The sequence below is a fragment of the Acartia tonsa genome, chromosome 9 (genome assembly GCF_053477335.1).
Source record: "Acartia tonsa isolate MP-2025a chromosome 9, ASM5347733v1, whole genome shotgun sequence".
In the NCBI taxonomy this organism is placed as follows: Eukaryota; Metazoa; Arthropoda; class Copepoda; order Calanoida; family Acartiidae; genus Acartia; species Acartia tonsa.
This window is the reverse complement of record NC_137268.1, coordinates 21,779,558-21,801,213: the sequence shown is the minus strand read 5'-3', so window position 1 is coordinate 21,801,213 and position 21,656 is coordinate 21,779,558. Positions and strand designations below refer to the sequence as shown.

At 31.8% G+C, this 21,656-nt stretch overlaps 1 long non-coding RNA gene across 1 annotated transcript; it reads left to right on the top strand.

Annotated features, from left to right (window-relative positions):
- The first annotated feature begins 18,106 nt into the window (after nucleotides 1–18,106).
- Nucleotides 18,107–18,601, top strand: LOC145327763 (uncharacterized). Its single transcript, XR_013882235.1, has 2 exons — nucleotides 18,107–18,219; nucleotides 18,292–18,601. It is a non-coding gene; the product is annotated as an uncharacterized LOC145327763 (long non-coding RNA).
- Nucleotides 18,602–21,656: the final 3,055 nt, after the last annotated feature.

The following is a 21,656-nucleotide window of genomic DNA, read 5'->3' as shown; positions in this document are numbered from 1 at the left end:
TTTCTTTTCTAATTTATAACAAAGTTCATTATATGTCATTTCTTTAGCTAGTGTTTGATTAAAGGAAATATATATCCCTAAATGTTTAAAGTATTCCACGATTTGGCCTAATTTTGATAATTCACTTGGATATGAACCTTGAACTAAGATTTTTGTTTTGTCAAAATTTATTTGCAGTCCTATACTATTTTCTAATTTGGACAGAAGGTTTATAAGTTCCAACACGTCCTTGTTTTCTTTTAAAATGGTGCTTATAATAGTGTCATCAGCAAAACTTTTTGGTCTAACAGGGGTGGGTCCTATTTTATAATAAATATGTTTAATCTTAGTACTTTCTAAGCATGCAATAAAAATATGGTTGACAATAATGAACTTTGAACCAGAAGGCGAGTCTCCTTGCGACGAGCCCCTTTTAATTTTAAACCATTTAGAGAAATATCCATTAACAGCAACTCTGAATCTACCCCTATTAGTAAAATTAATAAAACAATGAGCAAAATTGCCTTCAGGGAATATGAAGGATAAAATGACATTAAAAACCTCTTCCAAAACCATGTCGAAGGCTTTAGAAAAATCAAATGATATTATTTGGCAATTAGATTGGGCTTTTTCCATGTGATTGATTTCGGCAGTCAAATTAATACTTGCATTAGACATTAATCTTGTGGGTACATAGGCAAATTGACCACTGTGGACGATTCTGTCCAAATATGACGTAAGTTTTCTATTTAAGGCTTTAGATAATATTTTGTAAACAATCTCTAACAGTACTATTGCGCGAAAGTGTTCAATTAAAGTCAGATCAAAGTTTTTTTTGGGAATGAAAATTACATTTCTGTCTTTTATCCATCTAAAGGGACTGTTGTCAATGTCTATATCATATAATTTGTTTAATGCTTTAGTAAAGAAAGTTGGCAATAAATCTAAGAGAAAAAGAAAAAGTGCTTTTGGTTGTGATGAAATTCCTGGCGCGCTTGTGTTTTTCATAGAATTAATAATCTCCCTGAATTGTTTTGTAGTTGAATATGGACTAGTGAGATTTTTAATTCTAGGAAAAATTTTTTCCATGTTAAGATCATAATCATTGAGCAAGTTATTCAATGTTGACTTTGGAACACACTCAGGGCTTATAATTTTAGCATGTTGGTTAGCAAACAAATTAGCCAACTTTTGGGGAGATGTTACTGTTTCTCCATTTGTATTGATTTTATACGACGTTTTTTTAAAGTTTGGTATGTGCCTAAAAGTCATGTTGTTGTATCCTCCATCATATTGCAGCCTCCGAAAATATTTAAACTCTGCTTGTGAATACACAAGAGACTTAAAATATTCCTGTTGACTTGATACAAGTTTCTGTATTTGTTCCACTGTGTCAATGTTGGGTTGATTTTTCATACTTTTGTACAGTTTAGAAATTTCATCATCAAACGATTTAAGCTTTATAGAGTTTTTTGCCTTGTCTTTTGAAAAAAATTTGTCATGAGCTTTTTTTAAATGTGTTAAAAGGTCAAAAAATGCTGAGGTTTCTTTGTATTCTAAATGATCAAATGACACTTCATTATCAAATAAGTTTGGATTTGTAACATAAACCTCTTTAGTATTTTTTAGGTGTTGTATTTCAGACAAATCATACAAAAATGAAATAGTTTCTTTTTTTAAATGCTCAACAAAGTCTGTTTTTTTTGAAAAGATGACTTTTCCATGTAGGAGAACAATAAATAAAGGACTTTCTAAAAGACACAGTACAATGCTTATGATCGCTGAAACTATTGTGTTGGAATTTTATTGAATTAAACATATTAATATTGCAGTAAAAATGATCGATTTTGCTAGAATGAAATTTACCGTTTCTGATTGCGCACCATGTATAATCATGGTTGTAGTTTAGTTTTTCAGATAAATCAAACAAGTTGAATCTATTTAATATTCTATTTAATCGTTTGGCCTTTGTCAGATGGTGTGGTGAAGTGTCGGAGATATTAAAATCACCATAGAAACAAAAGTTTTCTATAGAATTTTCCTGAATAAACAATTCTATTTGATGTAACACTGCTAAACATTCCTTTAATTCACAGGGAAGGTATACAATGATATTTTCAATGAATGTAGTTCCAATCTTAATTTTTACGTACACAGCATATTTTGAATAAATAACTTTAAAATTATCAAACTCAAGACTATTATGGATGTAAATAAGAATGCCACCTTTTTTGTTTGCAGTTTGCCCTACAAATTTTAAATGCCTTGGTAATTTTGGTATGTTTTTATCTGCCGGTAGTTTTGTTTCAAGTAAGCAATATAAGGAGGGAATGCCTTGGCTTGAAAAGTCAAGTTCTTGTATCTTATGGGAGATTCTATTTGTTCGATGTCCTATTTGGTTTGTGCATAGAGATCCTAACCCGCGTACATTGCTAAAAATGATATTAAAATTTTCTTTAAGAGACATAAAAAAATATTTACACTAAACTACTATACAAGTTTTTACAGAGCTTAATATAAAACAGAGAATGGGGGGGGGCACGGGGGGGGGGGTTGTGCTTGATAACACAGAGATGGGGGACTGGGGTTTCAGAGGAAAAAAACCTCTGAAAAGTATTTGCCCAAATTTCTAATAGAAGTTTGGCTTTGGGCTCTGGCCAAAAATAGGTAAAAACAAATGAAAGATTTTTCCCTATAACAACTTACTGTTGAGAATTAATCATTCAATTAAAGAGAGAGCAGCTTATTACAATTATGCTGAAATGTTAAAACAAAAGCAACTCTGGTGTCTTATCCCTGAAATATAAAATAAATATTGGCTTTGTGCATTAATATTTGTATTTTTCCGCAGTGTTACTAATAAAATTAACTTTTGATTAAGAAATAGTTGGTGCTTATAGATTAAAGATTTTGTTTAATTGTGCTTATGATCCCTTTTCCGTGGTTTAACTTAGAAAACAGTAAAAGTTTCCAACCATGACGCCAGAAAAAATCAACAATTAACCAATAAGAAGCCAGTATTCACTGCAGTAAAATATGTAGCGGCCTCTCATTGGTCAATTGTCACCTTCCCCCGACGTCACAGTTCGACACTCCCACTGCTTTCTTTATCTTATAATTTTGTAATGATACAACTGTTTTTAGGTGCGAAGTTTCCTTTAAATAGTTCTGGTCCCTTACATATATTAAATAAGATTACTATGTTAATAATTGTTAAACGAGAAATGTTAATTAACAAAGTTTTTAGCTTGTCACTGCTTCGCATTTATTGTATTAAAAAGCTTGTGTTTCCCCTATTTAAAAAAAACTATTACACAAGGATGACAACATTCTTAAAGGCGGAGTCCTAACTAGAAGAAATTCATAGATCTGAGCGTTATAGTACTTACTTTGTTGCAAGATGCAGTAACTTTTTCAAAATACTTTGTTTAAAAAAATTGATAATTAACTTCTTTGTTTTTCTTAGAATAATATATTGAAAATTCAAGAACGATTGTATAAGTAGAATTGATGTAAAAAAAAGATTGAGTTCAGCACATTTCAAATGTAATCCATTGCTTGCGGTCGGACGGCCAGGATTGCAGACGTATGTACGGACATGTTGGCCTAATTGTAGAAAATCTTCGTTTTTATTGATCATAGAAACTAGAAGGCTACAATAAAAGACATTAGTTCAATCAGGGATAAGACACTTGTAGAGAGTTTATGTTTTGTAGTTGCATTATATATATACATCCTGGGGGTTTAGTTTAGACCATTGTATTTAAATTACTTCCTTGATCAAAACAATATGAGGGATTTAGGAGAGGGGTTGGAAAGTTTGGAGGGGGGAAGGGGGGGAATTCTGAGGTATTACTTATATGGGGCAGGCTGTAATCTCCGTGTGCTACAGGTGCAGGGGGTAGGGGAGTGTGGTTTTGATGGGAGGATGTGTGTGTGTTGATGTAAACCTGTGTGTCTTTTCTCATGATTTTATTTGAAATAAAATCCTGAGAATCCTGATTTTGATGGGAGGATGTGTGTGTGTTGATGGATACCTGCGAGTCTTTTCTCATGATTTTATTTGAAATAAAATCTTGAGAATCCTGATTCATAGAGCGTTTAGATGGAGATTTAGATTGAGGAGATTTGATAGATTCTGGCAGCATGTCCTTAAGCGTTGGTTTTGGGGGTGGAGGAGGGGGGAGGTATTGTGGGATAGTGTCATCGATATGTTGGAATATTGCTTCTTTCAGGTAAAGGCCTCTTTCTGTTTTCAATGTATCAGCCATGCCAGGAGCATTCTCAGCACTGAACACTGCCACAGATGCAGCATCTTTGGTTTTTGACCAGATTCCATGTGATTTGAATTGGTAAAGGGGAATGAGAGTGCCGCCTTTGATTGTGGTGAAGTTTGTGATGGAGTAGGATTGGACCAAACCATGGTGTTTAGCTTCGTGCAATGTTTGTGTCACAAGCCTAACCTTGTGTTGCAGTTCTGGATAGGAGGCCAGGGCAAACTGACAGGATGGCATGGAAACTCCATTGGCTTCACAATGGGATTTCAGAGCTGTCAGAGCGCTTTTTCTGTGTCCTTCAGATGCATAGAACACATTGACTGGAAAGACAAGCTTTCCATTGTACTGCTTGTGGCGCAGCTGTTGGATTTTGACAATTCCAGCATTATTACCAAATAGAGCTGCAATTTGGTCCCAGTGGCTGTCTTTGTACATCCATGTGTTGGAGTTGACATTAATGACAGAACCTATATTGCCAATATGAACAGAGCGTCCAATTTTGGCAAGATCAGGGGATGGGTTGTGACTGTTTAGGTTTAGATTTGGTGTTGGCTTTTTGTCAATGTCAAGTAATTGCTTAATGTTTTTAACTTCAGCTGAAATATCACTAACCTTACCGTTTTCTAGTAATGTTTTAACTAAATTTTGGGTTTCTTGTAATGATTTAGATAGTTTTTTCACTTCACTGTATAAAGATTTTATTTCAGCTTGGAGAGTAATCACCGTTGGGTTTGTGTTTTCACCATCACAATCCATTTTGATATTATTTGTCTATGTTGGTAGGGGGATGGTTTTTTTAAAAGAGGAGGTGGGGAAGGGGTATGTGAAATAATTAGCAGGGGTGTATAGCTAGAACAAAATTTTATATAAAAAAAAGATAACTGAGGAAAAAAATACAAGCTTGGAAAAAAAGGAAACAAATAACTTTCTCTTTAAAAATAAATTTAATAAGTTGGGGGTAAATTTGTATAGGGAATATTAAACCTTATAGATCCATCATAAACTTATATAATAGACAGGTTTAATTCACTTCAACTTTGGAGATGTTTCCACCTTGAGATTCAAATGTGAACTGACCTATTTTCATAGTCAAAATGATTTTTAAAAATTCAGTTTAACTTGTGTTGTACCGAAAGTTCTGTAGTATTTCCAGCCAATCGGAAGGCTGAATCAGCTCAAGAACCATTCAAAGCTGAGCTTGCATTAGTTTCATTTGTTCCTCTGAGATTTCATGCTTAAAAACGCAAATTAAACTGGATTTTTTCAGAGATTTTTACTATTAAATGTAGTGTTTTTATTGTAAAAATGTAATCAGTTAATTACAATCTAAGTTTCTGACAAAGATAAGGTTACAATTTTGTGTCTAGGCTACGTAATTTAATATTTTAATTGCTATTATGACCAATGGAAATCTTACAAAATTTTCATTGTACATAAAATATCATTTAAAAATGCCTAGAACTTTTTTGTATTGAAGCTTAAGGCTTTAAATTTGGGGTATTGGGTCTACTTGTGGCAGTCTTTCAGCAGTTAAAGCGTCGTGTTTCGTGCAGGCTTCCTTTTATCAGGACCTTTTTTTTAGGATTAGTGAAATCTAACAGGATATAATCAGACTTTTGCGTATAATTTTACATTTACATTATACATAGACTAGCGGTTACGCCCCTAGAGGCCTCTAGTGGCACTTCAGATGTTTTTTTTATATCTAAATATGTCTATGCTACGTTTGACGTTTATGTTTCGTTGAACTCTCTTTGTTAAATCAAGAAACGTAAAATAAAATTTTTATTTTTTGTGATTTATCTTGATAGGGTGATGGTACCCTCCCCCAAAATAGTTATAAACCTTCCTCGTACCTACCTACCCTGTTAAGGAGAACCCAATCGGTTCAGCAGTTAGCGAAATCTTTTGGTACCAACACACAGACAGACAGACAGTCAACCTGTTACTTTAGTATAAGGATAAACATTTATATTGATTAAATGGATATAAATAAATGGATATAATGCCAGGAGAAATATTTTTGTTGATGTAAGTTGCTGCAATGCTCGTCATTTATTGGTCAATTTGTTTGTCTAGTAGGAGGTAAGGGGATGGGGGTGTGATGACCGCATATATTTTTCTGTCATGCTTTGACTTTTAATAACCACAAAAGTCTGAGATCAACAACTTGAGACAATCAGCCAAGACCAGGACCAAAAACAACAGGTAGGAGTATAGATTTATTGAAGAATTTCTATTTACATTATCCTGAAATAACAATATCTATTTGTTATAATTAAAAAACATACATGATAATTGCTTTGGTAACTAATTATTTTATATTTTAAGGTCTAAACTTTGGTTTGCTTTAATGAATCACGAAGCTCAATGTTTAAATTCTTTGGGTTAAAACTCAATAACTCAAAAAATATTAATTGGATTAATTTAGTCAGTCCTTGAAATGTGATGTAATAAGTTAACTTTTTGGTATATAAATGAGTTATTTATGCTAAATTTTGATTGCTTAAATAACATTCTATTGCAACAAAAAGGTGATGTTAGCAAATAATTTCTTGAATAAAATCATAAAACGTTTTTTCATTTAATTTTCATTTTTTTCACTGTTGTGTTTTTATTTGACATTAGAAATAAAAATCATAAAAAATCTTCCAAATCAAAGAGAAAAAATCTTTGAATTATTGGTCAATTTAAGTTCAAAGATTTTTTTATTGTAAAAAGTTATTTTTTTAAAAATATTTTAGAAAAAAAATCTTCTAACAAAAAAAAATTATCATAATCCAAGATGGCGTCAATACATGTAAAATAATATTTTCAAAACAAAAAATTCAAACTTGAATATCTTTTTTCACAGATTGAATTTCAAAAATCGGTCTGACAGTTTTATCAAAGTCAGTATGATCTATCGAATGAAAAAGGTTTGAAACTGATAGAACATTTCTTTATACTAAAACATATTTTTTCTCCCGTTTTTCCCCACACTTCCAAAAATTGAAATTCAATGAAAATTAAATGGTTCTCACGCTAAAAAAATTTTCTCACGGGTCCAAAAAATGAATTTAAATGAAAATCATATGTACCATTTAAATCAAAATAAATGGTTCCCACATTCTAAAAATTTTCCCACGCTTGACATTCTTGAAAAATGCTAAATAAATGGACATTTAAACAAACCAAAGATCGCGTTTTTTGCAATGGAATGATCAAATAAGAATAATTACTTAAAATCATAACTATATTTTTTTACTATTTTTGGCCTAAATGCCTTTAGAAAACCTACTCATATTTTCCTTATGTACAAATTCATAATTACAAGTGTGGGTTCCTACGCACCTGAATTTTGGTGAAGCACCTGGCCTACTACTGATGAAATTCACTCTCTATACGCACCAAAAGCTTTATCATAGTCTCACTATGTGTTTATCTAGCAATGATTCTATTAAAAGTACTGCCGCAACGATGCGTGCACACTTACATTCAAAATGGCTTCCCAAACAATACAATCACTCAATACACAATCAATCAAAAGATAAGAAATTTCAGAGAATTAATTCTGGACTAGAAGAACTAAAGCTTCCTTTAAAAGAGGACAAGACAGGGGGTTTAAGGTTATAGTAGCCAGCTGGTGGTGAGTATATGCAAGAATCTCTCACACTATCCACGTTTAATGTTTAATTTACTTTATGAGTATCTAGACAGTCTATTTACATTTATAATGTTTTTGGGCATGAAAGCAAACTTGGCTTGTTTGAACATTTCTGCTAATAAAACACAATATTATGGCCTTTAATTAATAAATGTTGCTTTGTATACACAGGAGGCCTCTAGAAATAAACTATTATGATAATCAATATGAACCTTAGCTTAACCCACTCACATCTCATATAGACAGACTGCTGCTTTTTTTTGGTAAGGATATCCCTTACCAAAGAGCATCCATTGAACTATTTACTTAGGCCGTCATTCTGATGGATACGCTATAAAGGAAAAATATTTTCATTTTAAAAAGGTTTCGTGAACTTTTCAATAATGACTGTCTATTTTTCCTTCTTTTTCTTTTTATAACCTCTGAACATCTAATTTCTATAACTCACTTTGTCAGTTTGTTCATCCATGATTTCTTTGTGCTTCCCTATTTATGGATGTCATTATTCTTTATATTTACTGTAGAATTAAGAAAATTGGGATGGAAAGAAAACATGAAAATATGACGAAACCCGCTACTTCGTTTTCCTTCCGTAATCCGAAAATTGTGTATGATTGGTGTGAAATTCAACAGGTGTTATTTGCAAATATCTAATTTTATTGAAAGGGGTATGCATATGTCCAAACTAAGCCTATATACGGAATTGTTAATTCAAATATTTGTTTAGATTTATCATAAAAAGGTTTACTTTAATATACTTTAATGTATATTATATAATCGCTTTGCTGTCAGGGAGGGAGGGGACATTGAGCTGAGGTGGATTCTTAAAACAATTTTGCCCCACTAAGCGATTAGTGGTGCAAATTTTGGCTCAATACCAGCTGAGTATCCACGTGGATATTCAGCTACTATTGGGGTCATTTTTGGATACTCAGCTACCATTGGGAAAATGTGTGGATATTCAACTACCATTGGGGGAAAAAAAGTTTTTAAACAATTATTTTGGTTAGCATTTTTGTTAATTTATACATGTTAGAATTGTCCTAACGATTTAATACAAAAGGAAGCGTAGCAACTCTATAATAGAAAGTCCGTAGGTCAATTTTAAATATGTTGCTTTTTAAACTTTTTAAAAATTTGTTTTTATATAATGAAAGCAAAGTTTTTCTACATTTCTAGGAAATTATATCAACTCTATAAAATCGCTTTAGGGATTTTCGGTCTAAATAAAAGGATTATTAGCCATGTAGATTGATCATTTTAAAAAGCGAAGCTTTTTTATAATAAGGGTTTGTGCGTCTGTCCGTCCTGTAAAGCACATTATAAAGAACGTAATTACCAACAAATCAAATTAATTATTGTATGCCCAACTACACTTTTAATGATTTTTGTCATCCTTGTTTTAAAGTGCAAGGTGCAATAAGTGGGAGGAGATTTTTCGGCTTCTTTGTACAACTTAAATTCAAGACAAAAACATACGTGGATTGATTTCTATCTAAATGGTATTTATTATTTATAAGTTTGAGGATATCTAATTTATGGAATACTGATTCTTATTACGATAAGGTACAATGTTATTAGCGAAGCATCTCAATAATCAAGTCCTAAAAATGTCAGTATGTCCTTAAACAGTAGCATATACTTAAGCAGTTTTGCACTAAATTTACTATAATTACAATAATTTTATATAGACTTATGCATTATTATCCTGTTAATGTTAGTTTGTCCTTTCATTTCAGAGCTTCGCTTTTATGAATTTTCAATATTTGGTTCCTAAATCTGTATTAAAGTTAAATGATAGGTGTGAATTGCTTGCATTAATGTGCTTTATTGTCATGGGAATCAGTATTATGAAAGGATATAATGAAAATACCAATAGGAAACTCTTGTGGATATTCAACTACCATAGGGGAAAAGTGTGGATATTCAAATACTCTTGGGAAATATGCGTGGATACTCAGCTACTATTGGGGAATTTGTGGATACTCAACTGGTATTGAGCCCAAATTTTTTTTAAGAATCCACCTCTGTTTATTACACTAGTCTCCAAAGATTTATGATAACGTTTTTTATTCGTTGGCTTAACAACTTTGGGTACTTGTATTGAATATTGATGGGTTGGTTCATTTAGTTAAGAATCTAAACGTTTCAACCACTGATTGTAATCTGCAGAAGGGGTAATTGTATGTATCAACATTGGGAATGTACATCAATTTATCAGCCATTGTCTTATCCCTTTAGATTCCTGATTTGCTGCACCTTTAAGATATGGATTTTCAATGCCATTTGTTTATGGTACAGCCTCTAATCAACACCTAACCAAGTAAACTTTATTCTTATAACATAACAAAGTAAAGGATTTTTGTGTTTCTGTCTGTTTGTACCGATGGATCTCACTAACCGCTGAACTTAAATGGTTCTCCTTTGTTGAATATATAGGTCCTGTGAAGATCTCTATTGGCCTCCAGGGTCGTAGCTGCTAGTTTGTTTATAATACAGCTAGTTGCTATGTCCCTAGAAGCCTCTAAGGTGGAAGGGGAAAACGTCGACCCCCCCCCCTCCCACCATTTTGAGTTTTAAAAAAATAAGAAAATATTTATTATTTTTAAGGGGGCGGGGGTCATTGTTAATTGGGAGGGTGAAGATACTGCCCCAAAAATAGTTAAAAACCTTCCCTGGGCCTATAAGAAGCTCCGCTGTAAAGGAGAACCATATCAGAGCAGCGGTTAGCCAGATCCTTCGCTACAGACAAAACAAGGATGACAACATTCAGAAAAGCGAAGCTCTGAAATGGAAGGACAAACGAACATTAACACATGTAGAGTGTAAGAACTGAATAAACTGAATATTAATGCATATGTCTGTCGATACAAAGTTGTAAGTAAATTTGTTACAAAACTGATTAAATACATGTTACTGTTTAAGGACATACTGACGTTTTTAGTACTTGATTATACAGATGCTTCGCTGATAACATTATACCTTGTTGTAATAGGAATCAGTATTAATAAAATCATATGAATAGGATAGTTTTAACATTCAAAAATTTATTGTCCCAAAAAGTAAAAAGTCAGCATGTTTAAAATGGACGTACGGACTTTATGGTAACGATTATAGAGTTGCAACGCTTTCTAAGTCGTATCTAACTGTTACATGAATCAGCTTGCAAAGTTTGAAATCGATAGGACAATTCTAACCTGTTTAAATTAACGAAAAAAAGCTGTAACGGACGGACGGACCTACCCTAATTATAGAAAAGCTTGGCTTTTAAAAAGCTTAATACTTTATATAACAGGATAACAATCAGGGGTTTCAAAGTTTGAGCGGGTTAACTCCCCTTACCCACTTGGACGTCAATTCGTTAAATTCAAATTTTGAGTTATAGTCCCTTTCGTGGCAACGCCTCTTAAGGGGCGTTTCGTCGTATTTCCAAAGTAGCTTTTGATTATTTTATGTTAGGTGATTGCCCCACAGGGTTGGAAACCCCATCAGTAGCTAGAAATAGGAGAAATGCTAATGTGAAAATACGAGGAAATGCCCCTGATCAGGCGTTTCCACGGAAGGGAATATACCACAGATTTTTTTCGACTTTTAAAAAAAGAAGAGGCTGTTAAATTGAATAAAATACTGATACAATTTTGTTGATTTTCAGGATGGATATAACAAACCATCTTGGAAAGATCCTTTGGATGTTATATGTCCTTGTATTGGGTAAGAATTTTTTTTTGCAGTGCAATGGTCAAAGTTACAAAGGTGTCACGAAATTTGTAATAGATCCTTACATGGCATATACCTATGAATGGTTATTTAGTAAAAAATAATGGTAAATTTTTGTCGCCATAATACTCTTTATTTGGTCCCTCTGTCTGTGTGTAAATCAGTCTATTTAATTGTCTGTTGTAATGTAGACACATGTTTTTTTGTTGCTATTGGAGATAAATGGCTGATTTCACTTGTAGCTGTAGGTCTTTATTATTGTTTGTCTGTCCATCTATCTGTGTATCAGTCTGTCTTTCATGTGTCTGTCTCTCTTTGTAAGACAGATTAGTTATGAGAACTGTATCTCTTTTGGGAGCAGATTTACAGGTCCTAGAGATAAAGTTTGCACAAGGGTAAAAGGGGTAATGGAGCAAATTATCTGGTTAACCTTATTATAGTTGTAGCTTATATATAACAAAAGGAAACTGCAAAAAATTGCATGTGGCGGTAGAATAGAGATTATCTAGATACATACTCTCTAAATATGCCAATAGGATAACAGTGGAGGTACATTCCTGATTTTTCATAGTTTGAAATATTTTACAGATTTTGGTGTATAATGGCATAATTTTTTTTCATTTCCATTGCATTATGAGTCAGCTTTAAAATGTCGCATATCTTAGGAAAAAGCTTTCCTTGTGGAAATCATTTTATGTAAAAATTCTACCTGTTTAAAATGTGAAGCATTTCACAAAAAAATATAAAGTTATATATAAACTAGCGGCTTCGTCCCTAGCCTCTAGGGGCTATGCCCCAAGAGGTTAGATCAAACTAATTTTTCCTATTTTAGATTTAAAAGAAAAATTGACAAAAAAAATTGGGGGGGGATTTTTTTTGGGGGGGGGGGAGGTTGGGGGTGTCCCACCCCCCAAGAAAATAGATATAAACCTTCCCGGAACCTATGAGAAGCTACCCTGTAAAGGAGAACCCGATCGGTTAGCAAGATCCTTCGCTACAAACAAACAGACAAACAAACAGACAGACAGACAGACATCGTTCTACTTTGTATTATAGATAGTTGAATTTCTTAGGGTAAACTTAGCTTTATAAAAATCATCAAATAACTAGATTGCCTTTATTATTATAACAAAAAGAAAAAAAGTTTTTTTTTCTGTTAAAAATCAATTTTGACAAAAAATGTAGTCAGATTACCTCCTAGTTATATTATGTCTATTGGTGGTAGTAACTGGATAAATTTACAAAAAATGTAATTTTCATGTAGACTTGATTAAAATTTCCCCTCCCCCTGAAAAAAACTATTGATAAGGGATGACAACTACCTGGAAAGGTTTGTAAGAATCCTGTAGCATCAAAGGTATTTATATATAAACATCGAATTAGCAAGATCTTCTATCTTCAACACAAAAATATATTACTGAAATGTGAGGGAGGGGTTGGGAAGAATTTGTATTTAGTATGATTAATCTTTTTATATTTTGTAAACTTAATCATCTTTTCGTGTATATTTGCTATTAATGTTTGATTGTGTAAATATTTGTGTCATATTATCAATTTTTGTTTCATTGTTAGATTTATGGCCATGAACCAACTATTTGTATTATTACAAAAAATTATCAATAATGTATGCTTTTCATCTGATAATTAACTTGTATTATGATATGAATCTTGATATTTCTTAAATTAATATTATCATTTTTTGTTTAAATCATATTGATGAGCACAACAATTATCTAAAATATCTAGGATTGTACACAGTGTACCAACTGATTGAATTGAACAAAGATTGGAATGCAAGACCATTTGAAGAATACACAACAACTGTTCCAAAGCAACAAATTGAGTTTCCTAGCATTACAGTTTGTCCTTCTGGTAAGATGTGTCTGTAATACCTTTTTTATAATCTATAATGAGTAAAAGAAGAATAATGTGTTTCTGTCTGTCTGTCTAGAGCTTAAGATCTCAGTGATAGCCGAACCAATTGGGTTCTACTTTTCAGGGAATATATTTAATGTTCCTGTGGTGGTTTTAGGCTATTTTCTTGGGAAATAGAACACCCCCAATCCACCAAGAAGCAAAATATCACCCTAAGAATTTTTGTTTTCTTTTTGTAAACTATAAAAATTTAAATGGGATATGGGAACTCCCACTTCAACTTTTATTTTTACAAATTATGAACAAATTCTGTATAGGAATTGGAATTTCTGATACCTTTTGAGGATTCGCCCTTAGTGGCTAGGGGCAAAGCAGCTAGTATGAAACATATTTTATTAAGTGCAAGTATATTCTTAAAGAAGGCGTCTTAACTTTTTTGCTTTTTATTTAGAATAGCTAGCCGGTGCTTTTAGTACGTAGTAGATGTAAAATTTTCCAAAGAATTCAGATATGCAATCGTTTTTTTTTGTAGACCTCTTATTTTTGAAGTAATTTAAGTTTTTTTAAAAAATAATTAAGTCGGTTTTACGGTACTAAAACGGAACAAAAAAGAGAAAAAAATAGCCATAATGAACAAAAATTTAAGATCTTTAATTTGACACCTTACTTTTTAATTCTGTTAAGTAATTGTTAAAAAAATCTATTTTTTTTAACCTCGGTGAATGAAAACTTTAAACCTAAATATTTTCTCTCACAGGCATAAAAAATATGTGTTTATATATGACTTTAGAATGAGAAAAATATTACGAATCCATTCTAAGCAAAATTGAAAAAGTTTTATAAAAATATAATAAAAAATATAAGTTTATCTTAAGAATCATAATTTTTGGCTTTAAAGGGTTGACTTGAACAAAACCTGATAAAAACCTAAACAAATGTACATACACTGTAACAGATATTTTTTAAACACAAGAAACAATAATGCATTTTTAACTGCATTGTTTTGAAGTTTATAAACAGATTGAAGTATATTTGTTCATAATTTTTCATTCTTTACATGTTATGTAAGTATCACTATTTTTATTGTAGTATCTATTGTATATATTGTATGAACATTATCCTTTTTTTTTGTCAATTCTTTGGTTAAGTTTTGAGTTGAAGCTTCTTGATTTGTCAATTTTTGAGATTTTTGATTGGCTAGTTTAATAGTTACAATTAAGTGTTGCCTGTAAAAATATAATAGTTTAGGCCATTTTTATTTTTTAAAGTTTTTACTTTTTTTCAATGGATTTGTATTATTTTTCTGATTCTAAAGGTATATATGAACCCATATTTTTTATGTCTGTGAGAGAAAATATTTAAGTTTAAAGATTTTATTAAACCGAGGTTAAAAATATAGATTATTTCAATAATTACTCAACAGAACTTAAAAAGTAAGGTGTCAAATTAAAGATCTTACTATTTTTGTTCATACTGGCAATTTTCTTCTTTTATTTTGTTGCGGTTTAGTACCTTAAAACTGACTTAATTATTTCTTTAAAAAACTTAAATTACTTCAAAAATAAGAGGTCTATAAAAAAAAACGATTGCATATCTGAATTCTATGGAAAATTTTACATCTACTACGTACTAAAAGCACCGGCTAGCTATTCTAAATAAAAAGCAAAAAAGTTAAGACGCCTTCTTTATGATTATGTTTAATTCTGTACATTATTCCAGGTCTTACAATGGAACCCGGAATGAAACAATTTTTGAATGAAAAGGAATTTTTAAAGGAATACAAAGAAAAACTTGAAAACACATACAAAAGTTTTTTAAGGTGGTATTGGACAATTTCATTATTAATATTTTGAACTTTAATTTGATTTAATTAAAAAATTGTATTATTAATCTTGATTCAACTTGATTTTCCTAAGGATGAAAGTGGCCATTGTTATAGAGAAGAAATATGATTGCACTAAATGTAGAAACACAATATTAGATTGTAAATACTACAAAACCTACTTGAAATCAAGGTAATCTGTTAAACTGTAAGTATTTTCTATGAATAAATATTTTGTAAAATGTTAATCAAATACTAATCATGAAATCTATAGATAATAATGATTTTCTAAATATAGAGAGTTTTGTAACTTTATAAGTTACCTAACCATGATGAATGAAAGAATGGAGTATAAAAAGAACCTAAAGACAAAAGCTGTAAAGAAAATCAATGAAACACTTTACCTTCTGAGTCATCATATTCTTGACATTGGATCTCAATGTGAGTCAAACATTGAGTTGTGTAAATCATTACAAGATCTTCAGAAGAATAATCTTATGAAGGAAATAAAATTAATGACTGTTATGATCATAGGCGTCCAAGGGGGGGGGGGGGTAATGGGCCATTTGGCACCCCCAAAATTTTGTGAACAATACCCCCCCCAAAAAAAAATTACCCCTACCTTGGGGGTGCCGTAGGCACCCCCAACGATTTTGGGGGGGGTATTTACCCCCCCAAACCATTTGGGGGGGGGTAATTACCCCCCCCAAAATAAATGTTCTTTAAACAAATTTTTTTGGGGGGGTATTTACCCCCCCCCAAATTGAATGTTCTTAAAAAAAATTTTACTGAAAATTTTTTTTTGGGGGGGGGAGGGAGTAAACTAGTTATAAAACTTACCAGGACCTATAAGACGCTTCACTTTAAAGTATAATCATATTGGTTCATTGGTTAGTGAGTTAATTATTGTATTTTTATGTTCTAAAGAATGAGATACTACTATATATTTGAATAGTAGTGGCGCCCTAAGCATCTAAGAACTCGTGTTTTCTAAAGGGTAAAAAGGGAGGAGAAAAATAGCCTAAAACCACTCAAAGGATTGACCTATAATAGTGTGGAACCATCATGGGATCTATGTGAAGCTTTCCTAAAAAGGAGAACTCAGTATTAAAAGTAATGAAATCTGAAGCTATAGTCAAATAAACCTTACTTACCACTTTATGTTATAGGATAGTACTTATTAACTTAATAGATTAGGTAGGTGCTTTTTTTACATAATTAAATTACCCCCCCCAAAAATTTTACCCCCGGGGTAAATTAGTTTGGGGGGGGGGGGGGTAATTACCCCCCCCAACAGATTTGGGGGGAGTATTTACCCCCCCCAACAGACTTTAGGGGGGGTAATTACCCCCCCCAATCAAATTTTACCCCCGGGGTAAAAATTTTGGGGGGGGTAAAAAAAAATTTCGGCGCGCTATTTTACCCCCCCCAAACACGAATTACCCCCCCCCCCTAAAATTTTTTACCCCCCCCAAAAAAAAAAGCTTGGACGCCCCTGGTTATGATTGACATTGCATCTTTTGAAGCCATTGATTTGAAAAAACCAGAGACTGCAATGGAAATGACATTGCAGGTTAGCTATTAATCTATTTAGATATGAGTAGAATATTATGAAATCAAAATTGCTAATTAATGTTACTATTTTCTTATAAGATAAGTTATCTTATCAAAACTATGCTGATGTTAAAACAAAGAAAAAACAAGTGTTGTATTTCCCCTTTCAGATTTTAAGGAAAGGGAAGCAGTTAATAAGTCCCTAAATATATTTGGGATGGTAAAACCCAGATTTTTGATGAAAAATGTCAAATATTTTCCTGATATGTAAAAATCTAGATTGGCTAGTGCAAAAAAACTTTAATCAATGTTTTCTTATTTTTTTCATATACCTTTAAAAATCCGTAGGCTTTATATGAGGATGAAATGATGACTACCACAACAGAGGGTACAACTGAAGATTATGAAGGATGGGAAGATTTTTGGAGTAAAAGATCAGTTGAGTCTTTAACCCTTACAGCTCGGGCCCCAATTCCCACCTTAATAGATCGGGGGGGGGGGGGGGCTCAAAGAGCCCCCCCCTCTATCTCGGCTCCTGTTACAGATAAAGACGTAAAATTTTTTTCTGGTGGTTCATGTGTATTTTTAGAGAAAATTACTTTTTCTAGTCATAGCGGCCAGGCCGCTCCTTAGCCGCTAAATTTTAAAACAGCTGTAGAGCGGCCAATTTTGCAGCTAGGATGACCAACGAACTTTTATTTTTCATAACAAAAAAATTACTTTTTCTGATCATCGCCGAAAAACGGCAAATAACGGAAACCGCCATTTTCGGCGGTTACGGCGGTAAAACGGCGGTTGGCGGCACCAATTAATATTTTTATCTGTTTGATGTTGCTCAAGGATTTACCAAAAAAATTTATAGGTCTCTAGCTGTAATAGAAGCCACGATATTCATGATATATGTCTGTAGTAAAAGCCGGACAAAAATCGGTCATAAAGTCGGTCAGGGAGCGGTCAAACGGTCATAACACAACTTTTCTTAGAAGGTCATTGATATCTAAGTATTCACCAAAAAAATTTTAGGTTTCTCCTTATACACAAAAGTCATAATGTAGAAATTAAGATTTATTTAAAATTTTTTTCCAATTTTGGTGCTACCCAACCGACTTTGACCGGACACCACGACCGACACAGACCAGATATCCTAATAAAATCAAGTCTAGCCGACGTATAATTACTAAACTTAAAAAGTCATGAAGTCACAGCACTCCATCTTACCTACAAAAAAAATGAGATTGAAAAAACTAGAGGGGGGGGGCTCTTTGAGCCCTCCCCCCGATCTGTAAGGGTTAACAGATGAATTTATTATGAATAGAAACTCAACATTGATTGTCCCTCAAACATTTAAAGTAAGCAATTATTAACTTTATTGTTTTAAGTTTATTTTTATTTAGAATATCATGTAAACTTCATTGATTCAGGATCAGGATGTAGTCTGGTGTGAGTGGTTTAGAAAATATGATCAATTGGTTATGCTTCAAGATGAAATGCTGAAAATATCAAACATCAATAGTTTAGGAGATTTAATTGTTACTATGAAAAAATTATTGTCATCAAATAATACAATTTTGCCTTATCATCTGACCAAAGAACTTATTGAGCAAACTCAAAATGAAACAACACAAATATTAAACATAATTTTACAAAACATTGTCAACAACTCAGAAATTTCCTGGGCACTAGATGATGCTATTGAGATTTACCTCACAACTGGATCAGCTGTCATATCAGGTTTGTAATTGCTAAATGATTATAGGATAGGGTGCATAATTTGCATATACATGTTGCTTAATAGAAAAACAAAGAGATTTTTTTCAACCTTGCTGAAGCAATTACATATTTTGGGTTGCAATGTTGTTTTTTTCTACATGAATATTTATTTTGTACTAATTTGTTAAAATAGTTAAAAGCTAATTGTAAAGCTTAAATGTATTGTTTTAATTTTTTTTTAATTTGTTTACAATTTTGTATCTTAACTGTTGATAATGTAATACCTTAAAAAGTAAGTAATAATTATTATTACAAAACAAGAAGGAAATAACATATCTAATAAGGCAGATATCAATAGGACACTACATGTAAACATTCTAAGATGCAAAATTTGAATTAAATATAACAGAAACAATATCATTTTAGAAAAAAGAACATCATTAGATAATGAAACTTTATGGTATAGACACCATGACAAACCATGGAATTCACTTAATTTAGAAGAACGTGAATGCATTAAAGATGAGTACGAACATGTTCTTAGTGTATTACACAAAAACCTAAAATACAGAAATCCATGCAATGTTCCAAGTCAAATATGTGCAAAGTTTTGCAAGAATTCCAAAATTATGGAAGATCAAATTCATACTAACCATGAATTGAAGAAACTGATCATGTACATCTCTCATTCATCTCAAACTGTGAAATCTCACACAAAGCTAGTGCCATTCTGTTTTACAGGTTATGAAGCTGAAAAGTTTAACAAAGAGTTGATTGATGTAAATATAACAAACTTAAATTATGAATTTTGCAATGAAAGCTTCCAGAGATTAACAGATATTGGCATTTGTACAACTTTCAATGTTAAAGATAACCTGAAATATCCATCAACTGGAGAGAGTGTTATTTATGAAAAAGGAATAAACTTAATCTTGGATTCATCTGCTTACAACAATGACCTAAGAAAAATACGAGATTTTAAATCATCTGAAATGTATAATGCTGGGAAGCTGGAACACATATATACACCTTTTGATCCTTACAATGGACATACAATTTTAATTCACAAAAGAGATGAAGTCCCAATGTTTTTGGGTCCCCAAAATACTATCAATGTTATTAATCCAAATACACCTGGATCACAATGGGTGAAAGAAATTAGATTTCCAATCCAGGTAAACAAAGAGGACTATCCACGAACAAGAGCAAGTAATTCTAAGCATCTTCCAGCATTAACCCATATTATTTTTTTAGTGAATATACTAGGTTTATGTTTAATATTTGCTTTATCGACTAAAAAGTTAGGCCTCACCATGGTTTATATGAAAAAAACTTTGAAATGTTAAGCCTTATTTGGTGCAATATCATCGAATGTTTTAATGAGTTCAAACTGTTGTTTAAAAGCTTTGACACAAAAGTATATTATTGTGATTAAAAATGTATATTTAGAAAAAGGGTTGGTAACATGTAAACAGTTTAATTAATGTACAACATTTGATGCTTTTCTACAGTGTTATTTTAGTTTGTCCTTTGAACTCAACAAAGCACTTGATGATATTGCTTCGGAAATTGATTTACATTTCAAAGTTTTTTTCATATAAAAACATGGTGAAACCTAACTGTTTAGTCGATAAAGCAAATATTAAACATAAACCTAGTATATTCACTAAAAAAATTATTTGGGTCAATGCTGGAAGATGCTTAGAATCACTTGCTCTGGTTCGTGGATAGTCCTCTTTGGTAGTATTAGTTGTAGCTCATATTTATTACATGGCAATAATAAATTTGTATAGGTAAGTGGCTTTGTAGAATATGACACAAACCTAGAGGATGACTTCAACTTCAAACAACGCAGATGTAGGTATGAAAATGAGAACTTTGAACTTCCAATGTTTGTAAAATATTCTTAGGTACAAAAATAACTACTATAACATGAGATTATTGTTATTATATCATTTTCTTGTGTAGAAAAATTGTATCTTTGAATGCAAAGTGAATTATGTCTCCAATGTTTGTGGATGTTTACCATGGTATGTTCATCAAATTAGAGTTGGAGCTGACCAGAATGTTTCTGTTTGTAACATATTTGGAAACAAGTGCTATGAACAGTCTATGCTTGTGGCCAATTCAAAGTTGTCTTTTGCAGTATTTAGTACAGGTTTTCTTTTTATTGTTATTTTCTATATAAATTATTTTTTATAAGGTTTTATAATTGTTTTTGTACAAGACTAATTTTTTCATTAATTTGAACTTGAAGAGAGATTAAAAAAATGAGGGACACTAAATTTAAGACAAGCAAATAAAAAATAACTCTCTATTACTAGTTCTATTATATTTACATCCTGCTGTGTAATTACCTTGATTACATAATCTCCATCATTATACAAATAAACCATTTGCAACTATTTTAGCTGAACCAGATTGTCTATGCTATCCAGATTGCTCAAAAATAGAGATTACTCCACAGTCTAAGAATAGGGTAGTAGAGGTAAAGTATATTAAAAAGATTGAATTTACCATTATTATTTTTAAAATATTTTACAGTTAAAAACTACCGAGAACCATGAGCTCATTGATCTTGTATATACAATTGATGGTAAACTTGATGAAAACTGGAAAGATGATAACTGGATTACACAATATGGAGCTGGCAAATATTTGCTGCCTTATGCAAGGGATAAACTTATAGGTAAGGGCAAGTTATCTGCAATTGTAGACATTAACTTACAAACAAAAGTTTGTGTGAAAGTCAATTACATATAAAAAAACTACAAGGAATAAATTTCAGTTTAAATCAATTAAAATAAATGACACGAAAATAAATGCTTCAGGACTGGAGAGTAAATGGTTTTACAATGGAGACAATGTTACTTATGATGTTGATATTATGACGAATAAACAACTGTGGGCTTTGAACCTTTTAAATATATTTAACTTTATTTTTTATACTTTATGTAAATAAGTTGACTTTTATACCTAGGTGTAAAGAGGAAGGTAAAGAACTAATCTCTTGTTATATATATAAAAGAGCTGGAAATTTGGCAGTTGTAAAAGTTGATTTTGCTAATGATTTCTA